We start from the raw sequence: 8,181 nt of genomic DNA on the forward strand, positions 1-8,181 counted from the left end.
CTCTCTCTCTCTCTCTCTCTCTCTCTCTCTATATATATATATATATATATATATATATATATATATATATATATATATATATATATATATATATATATAGAGAGAGAGAGAGAGAGAGAGAGAGAGAGAGAGAGCATAATATATATATATATATATATATATATATATAGAGAGAGAGAGAGAGAGAGAGAGAGAGAGAGAGAGGGAACTTTAACAAGGGCTTATATTTATGAACTCCATACATGGGGTTTGTGATGGAGGTTGGGGGATGCCTTTCATTAAGGATCCTCCAACCCTTAGAATATGAATGAGCGATCTACTGATGGCTCATTTTGAAATTCAAGGAGGGCTATACATTGACTCTAGAGAGTAAGGGTGGTTCGAAACTTCAAGAGACACATATTGACTCCATACATGGGTGTTTGTAATAAAATTTGGGGATGCCTTTCATCAACCTTCGCTTAGATAATTGCTGGGAGAAGAAGAACCCTACCCCAGGGGGGTCCCTTCAGTGGTGGTATTTGGGACTCAATACTGTACGTGGGTGTTTGTAATAAAATTTGGGGATGCCTTTCATCAACCTTCGCTTAGATAATTGCTGGGAGAAGAAGAACCTTGCCCCAGGGGGGTCCCTTCAGTGGTGGTATTTGGGACTCAATACTGTGTCGTGTACTTTCTTTTCTCTCTCTCTCTCTCTCTCTCTCTCTCTCTCTCTCTCTCTAGTGCATGTTAAAAATCCCAAATTTAAATCATTGTGGTTCTTGGATGACCACCAAAACACCATGTATGCCTCCACTTGGGGCACCTTCGCACCAATGACACTCGCCACATGGTGCATATGAATAGGGGCTTAGCTTGGGTTTCCTCATGTTTTCAGTTTCTATTCTTTCAAGATCCTTTATAAGGATTTGATGATCCTCCTCTAAAAGACATGCACCACTGTCAAATCTCGAAACAGTCACCACTCTCCTTCGGAATCAAGTGCATCCCTTCCCCCCCCCCCCCCCCCAAAAAAAAACCTATTGGGTGTTAGTCATTCCTGAGATTTCATGATTTGGTTGAGACAGTCATTGCCTCCTCCTGGAACCCCCGAGTTTGTTAGAGGGCACCACTTAGATCACGGGCCGCCCCTTGCAAAAAAGAATGTAGCAGGGATGCATAATGACAAGTGTGCATACCTTATGACATAAGTACTTGGTGAAAATTGAAAAATGTTGGGGGAGGGGGGAGGGGGGGCGAAACTAAAAAATGCTAACACACTTGACCACTAGGGGAAACACAACGTGGCTAAATTCTGGATGTCCCTCGCTTTGCTCTCTTCCATGGATACAACCTTTGTCCTGCCCGCGTAGTATGAGGTAAGTTTAATTTTATTTCACAGAAATTAGGGTTTTTTCTGTGGTTGAAAGCAGGAGAGTTTTCATAAAATAGCAGTTATTTCTTCTTGAAAATAAGTGCGCTTCCTCCCTCAGGAGGATAGGAAGCGGATTAGGTATTTAGGGTTTGTTTTTTTTCTTTCTTCCTGTTTGGAATAATTTATTTGAGAAATACGATTGGATTTTTAAGCAGCAGGATTCATGGTTTTTTTATATTAAAGAATTCCTGTGCTGTGGGAGGATTATTGCAAGGATTAGCAACTAGGTTTGCGGGTTTATCATGTAAAGTAGAGTTTTGGTCTGTACACACACACACACACACATGTACATGTACATATATAATACATACACATATATCACATCACACATACGTATAATATGTATGTATGATATATGTGTGCACACATGTAAATCATACATATATGTGTTTACATACATATATACGTACCCTTGCCTACATGCAAGCGTCTCAATATTAGTTCATATATTTGTAGAAGCTAGAATTGTTTTACCATGACCTTTGAGCCCTTTCAACCAACTCACAGGCACTTCGAATGTAGTTCAGTAAAAATAAACAAATGAAGTAACGAACACTGATGTGTTTTATACCCAATGGGCCTATGAGTATGAGACCAAAGTGATACAATAATGTCCATGGCATATCTCATCATCATGGAATGGAAAATAAAATAGAAACAAAACAAAGCTATCTACAAAACTGTCCTTGGAATCTTATCATGGAATACTAGGAACATGGAACATGAGAGGAGAATCAGCCCCCAATAGATGGTATACCACTCTCCAAAATATCAAGCATGGGACTAATGAGTATGGCCGAGAGGTCTCCCTCCTGGAGCTCGATGGCGGTGGAGCATGTCCTAGATCTGGAGCTGATGAGGGGATCATGGCCAACATTTGGGGGTTGGGGGCGTCAGGCACGCTGGAATGCGAAGGCCCAGCCCGAGGTAACCCCTCTCGGGCAAGGTGGATCCGGAGCAGTCCATGTTGTATGGGTGTCCTCCAGCTCTTGGGTCCGAAAGAAGCTGGTGATGGTTGGCTGGCAAGGGAGGGGTTGGGGTGGCTAGGGCCGAAGCTCTCTGAAGAAAGTGCCCCTGTGTGTGCGGAGCTCAAGCAGGAAGAGCCGTAGGCAACGCTGGTCCAGGAAGTCAATGATCCTGCAGAGTGGACCAAATCTCCTCACGAGAGAGAGAGAGAGAGAGAGAGAGAGAGAGAGGGATAAACAAAAGATCCTAACATGATTCTCCTTTCTTTCCAAATTCCCACCAAATAGCTCAGACATAAATGGAGGAGCCTCCATCAAATTAATAATTTGCTACTACCTTTGATCTCAGAAATCAATCAAGGCCCTGCACAAATCGTCTTCAGGTTGTGGATGCATTCAATCTAATCCTCCATTTTGTGTTTCTCCTCTTCCTCCATCAACTGAGGATTAGGATTGGAGGGACTTTTGTACGCTGGGAGAAGGGATTTCACATGGCATAATTGCTAGAAAGGGGACTGGAAAGTAAGGAAAATCTTGAAGACAAGCGTAGGACTGTCTGCCATGTCTATGGATCATCATGTTTTGGATTCCTTAGTCCAGGTTTTGACCAACTAAAACCAATCCTAAGGCAGTGCATACTTTTATAGTGACAGGCTAACTATAAAAATCAACCATCTTTAAACAAACCTTAACCCCTATCTTTAACCCGCCGGGTTTCCCCTAAACCCTAGGTTCTGCCAAAACTAGGTCACCCAGGTACATATATAGTGTGTGGGGAAACCACGTGTGTGTGTGTGTGTGTGTGTGTGAGAGAGAGAGAGAGAGAGAGAGAGAGAGAGAGAAATATTTTGAGTCTTATTTTGGGTGTATTTGCAGGACCTTTTTGTGTCTGTGTGGTCAATATTAGTGTTGTTTACACAATGGAGCAAACTGTACAATCTCTACAAAATGCTTACAATATGCTTCTGAGCTCTGCCGCATCTGTGCTGGAGGCAAAAGAGGCTTCGGATGGGCAGCGCACCCCACGCAGTGATGCTGCCCTGGAGAGCTTTTTACAAAACTGGCAGCTTTTTCACGTTGCTTGTGATGAGGCTCAAGAATTTGTTGAGTCAGTTAGACAAAGGATTGGTTCTGAATGCTTAGTGGACGAGGCAACTGGATCTCTTGCTGCAAGGACTGGGAATGATGGAAGGCCAGGGCTTCCTCCCCTCAGTGCTGTTCGTCTTGAGCAAATGAGCAAAGCTGTGCGCTGGCTTGTGATCGAGCTGCAACATGGTTCTTCCACATCTGGGATAAATCCAAGTCCATTGTCCTCAGGAACTGCAGCTCCTCCAGCTAGCGAAGCACGGCCTGTGGAAGATGCGGCACAATAGCACATTTGTTTGGAAATCTTGCACTTGATGCAGACACCTGTGGTTTTTGGAAGACAATCGAATTGCAAATTTGGGAGTATACCTTCTGGTGAAGTATTCCTGTTCTTGTGAAATGAAGCTTACCAGATTCTAGACAAAGTCAGTCTTACGATCACGATGATTCCTCAGTGCAAGTTTTTTGAAGTTTTTAGAGACAATCAAAGTGTTGATGTAAAACCTAGCAAGTAACTTGTTGCACAAAAGGCTCGTTACTGAATTGCGGGATGTGTGCATATTTCAAGAACTCTCTCTCTCAGCTACATAAGCTGATTAGTAGGCCTTTCTTTTTATTTTTTGACTTTGTGCTTGATCATATTTGGGGCCTTCACAGACTAGTGCTTGTATTTGGTCCCATGGGACATCTCTCTCTCTAAGCTGCAGAAGCTGGTTAGTAGGCCTTTCTTTGTCTTTTCATGTTTGTTCATGATCACATATAAGGCCTTCATGCCTAGCTGCTACAAAAGGCCATCAAAAGTGGCACATCAAAACAACCTTCAACCTTAGGATTAACTCAACTGCATCAAAAGTTGGCTAGCCACTTTTATTTTCCTATTGTATTGTGAGAGTGGGGTACTGAAATTACATGCAACAAGGGTAGGTTTGAACCCTGTAACTCCACATAGAGAGGCAAGGGTGCTACTCTTGGGCTATAGCCTAGGAGGCTATGCTAGTTAATGCTTTTGTAAGCCGAGTTTGGAAAATAAATACCATGTTTATTTACACTTTATTTATGAAGTATTATGTGATGGCTTGAATGAAAAGATAGTAATTTGCACTAGAGCAATGCATATCATGATCGAGGCTACACCGTATCATGATCAAGGCTACACTTTCAATAGGTTCTTTGAAATATGTATTATCAAAGTTGTGGACATGCATTGACTAAGTGAGATTTAATAGGAAGAGATGGATGGTGGCCCATAGAACACATGCAAGAGAGATTCAAATGGTTATAATTAGTTCTAAAAATAAATTGAAGAATTTGAAAGTGTTATTGCATAGCCCAAGTAGTGGCAATTATGATAAACTTTTCTTTCTTATTATATAGGCTTGACTTCAAGGGGCAATAATTATGAGAGAATTTTTTATTTTTAATAGGAAGCAGATTAGAAAGAGAAACTTTAGATATCCATGTCTAAGTCTTTTTATTGAGAGAATTTTTAAGAACAAAAATAAGTGGCTCTCATTAAGGCAATTTGATGGCAAATGTATATTCTATATATTGTACAATACATATTTCAGTTTTGTAATGAAAATTGATACTTCTAATCTATAAAGGACTTTCTTTTATTGCTTCTCATACATTGTTGGTAACCATGTATGTTTTTTTTGGCACTAGAAGGCTTAAGCCGTTGTAAGTCATGCATGTTTTGAAGTCTTACATAATCGAATATGAGGAATAATGCTTCGCTTCACAGAAAGTGTAAGCAATGCATGTTTTTTCTTATGCTAACGTCTCGAGTTTAAACTTCCATTTAGTTTTTGTAAGCATAGTTTGTTCCATAGTGTATGATGCTCTACTCCACAATGTGAGGTAGTGCAAGCCTTCCTTGGGTGTGAGAGATGCATTAAAAATATAAGTGAAAAAATAGTGTCCTTTATGATTATTTTTTATGAAACCAATTTTCATAGATGTGATTATAGAAAAAAACTCATGACCTAGCCGTTGATTTTTAAATGCTACGCAAAAATGGTTGTGTAGGAACTTGATGGGTGCTAGGGAGCTTGACAAATAGCAAGTAGCAGAAGTATTAAATGAGTTATAGTATATCTAAGTGGATGCCAACATTAGAGTAATCAATAGAAAAATAATAAGAAGAAATGAAGTATATATAGCATATCCAAGTGGATGCCAGCATTAGACAAATCAATAGAAAAGTAAGAAGAAGAAATGAAGTATAAATATGTATCATGTGTTTATCTGTATGATTCACAATATATCAATTGCAATGAATGAACAAACTTTTGAACATTCAATTACCCATCAATTGCAAATGTAGTTGACAAAATTATGTTCAAGACCCTACATTTTGAACTTGTAAAGGACATTAATATGATAATAAGATTGTTACCATTCCCTACAAATTGAAATTTGAAGAACCCAAAATACATCCATTTGTGTATCCATATGTAAATAAGTTTTTATAGAGGAAAGTGTAAAACTAGAAGGACATCAAGTAAAACCCCATATAAATTTGACTCAAGGTGGCAGTTTTTCCTTTCAATTAAAGTATAAAAGTAAAGCTTATCATGAATAAGGTGTACCTCCTCATATAAAAGGGGGCCATTTCAAGCAAAGAATCATACCACTTGCACAACATCTCAAGTCTTTTTATGAGTACAACTTTCCATCTTGTAACCTAACTAAACTTGAGTCTAATCTTAATTAGCACACACTCACAACAATGAGTTTCCTTCATTTCTATCCACCTTAGATTAACAATGTCATTAGATTAGTGTGTGTGATTAGGATGTGTAGTTAGCGATCCATGCTTTTAACAAGTGTCACGTGTAAAGTAAGATAAAAAGAAAAATTCATCATTGGATGGAGATCTTATGCTTATAGACTAATGTCATTTGGGTTATAAAATGCTCTTGGCATTCCAAAGGATAGTGCTATACACATCCAAATATTATTTAGATTTAATAAAGGCTTTCTTAGATAGTCTTAATGTTTTGAGTATATATATATATATATATATATATATATATATATATATATATTAGAATATTAAAAGCTTTATTCATAGAAGTGCAAAGAATTACACCTGTCTAAAATGTTAGAATAATATATATCCAAAATCTAGAACAGTAAAAGCTTTATTTATATAGGTGTAGAGAAGTATACCTAAGTTTCAACTTTGAAGGAGAGAGATCTTGTTAGGATCTTTATGACACTTGGAGAAGAATTCTATTTCTCAAACTCAAAAATTAGAGTAAATCATAGACTTGGAACAAATTAAAAGCGCTAACCTTACATAAACAAAGTAAAATAAACAAGAGGTTGAAAATAAAATAGAGATCATTGTCGACACAAGATTGGGTTGAATCTCCCTTGGATGAGTGTGGCCCATCGTACCACTCATTCATATTTATATGTATTAAAAGCTTTCTTTTCAAAAAGACAACTCTAAAAACAAAGCATAATAGATTTTGAGTGTAAAAGCTCTTCCGAAAATATAGCAAGCTACAATTATCAAGTCTTAGGCCTACCAAAAGTATAAATACTAATTGGTGTGTACAAAGATTTGAGACCTTAGCCTTTCAAAATTATTAATGCAAACTATGTAACCACAATAGATGTTCACATGTCTTCCAATTACTATAAATACTAATTGGTGTGTACAAAGGTTCAAGGCCTTAGCCTTCCAAAATTATTAATGCCAAACTATGTAACCACAATAAATGTTCACATGTCTTCCAGAATATCTCATTGTGGTCCAGTAAATGTTCTACCCGACCGCCGCCAAATAATCCACCACTCAATCATCGCCTACATTAAAAATAATATTAGCCAGTGCACAAAGCCAATTAAACACATTAATCTTGACTATATCGTATCAGTGCACATAATTGATTAAACACATTAATCTTGGAAAATGATATATATCTCTGTAATAAATAATGAGCGTCCCCATAGAGGTTATGAGTGACTAACATGTTATCCATAAAATTTAAGTCACAAAATGCACTAAGGATCTTGTCCAAAGCATAGATGATGCCTTACTTTAAAGTGTCTTAAATGTATTTTCAACATCCATACTTGCCTTCCAATAGTTCTTTTAGGGGATATTAGAGAACTTGTTGCTCAAAATACTAATAGTAAGCCTAATTTTTGATATGGTACTGCATAAGAAGATTAGACTCCCAACTAACTTCTTTGTATAAGGTCTCATCTATGAAGTTTTTTTAATGTCTCAAAAGAGCCTCCTAATAAATTATTTTATTTTTCTTTACATGCATATATGTAAATCTTAATAGACTTTCTTACATTAAAATGTAAATAGAATGCGGTGGGGCAGAGGGAGAGAGCTTGAGTTCCTTGCAAGCAAACACACACACACACACATAAGAGAGATGGATGGCTAAATTTTTTCTATCTTCTTCTCTTATCTACAACCATAAAACCAAAGAGATCAGAGTATGTTATGAGAATGTATTTTAAGCCCTCTTAAAAATATTATTCTACCATTTTAGATGATTCGGGGATGCCTGGATTATCTTTGCGTCATGCCAAATTATGTTAATATCGTGGGTGATGCCATTTCAAATATTAATACATTTGGTGCAATTGACGTCGTATGCTTGTAGCTTCTTATGTTTGCTACAATTAGTTTGTATATGTTAGGGTGATTCCTAGAGCACTTATGCTTGATGAAACATGTGTGTG

The 8,181-nt window shown here is 37.7% G+C and overlaps 1 pseudogene across 1 annotated transcript; it reads left to right on the forward strand.

Moving 5' to 3' along the window:
• The first annotated feature begins 1,229 nt into the window (after positions 1-1,229).
• Positions 1,230-4,189, forward strand: LOC147623966 (mediator of RNA polymerase II transcription subunit 32 pseudogene; annotated as a pseudogene). The gene is made up of 2 exons (XR_015269241.1): positions 1,230-1,358; positions 3,256-4,189. The product of XR_015269241.1 is annotated as a mediator of RNA polymerase II transcription subunit 32 pseudogene (transcript).
• The last annotated feature ends 3,992 nt before the right edge of the window (positions 4,190-8,181 follow it).

The sequence above is a fragment of the Cibotium barometz genome, chromosome 26 (assembly GCF_041138505.1).
Source record: "Cibotium barometz isolate CiBa-2024 chromosome 26, ASM4113850v1, whole genome shotgun sequence".
NCBI lineage: Eukaryota > Viridiplantae > Streptophyta > Polypodiopsida > Cyatheales > Cibotiaceae > Cibotium > Cibotium barometz.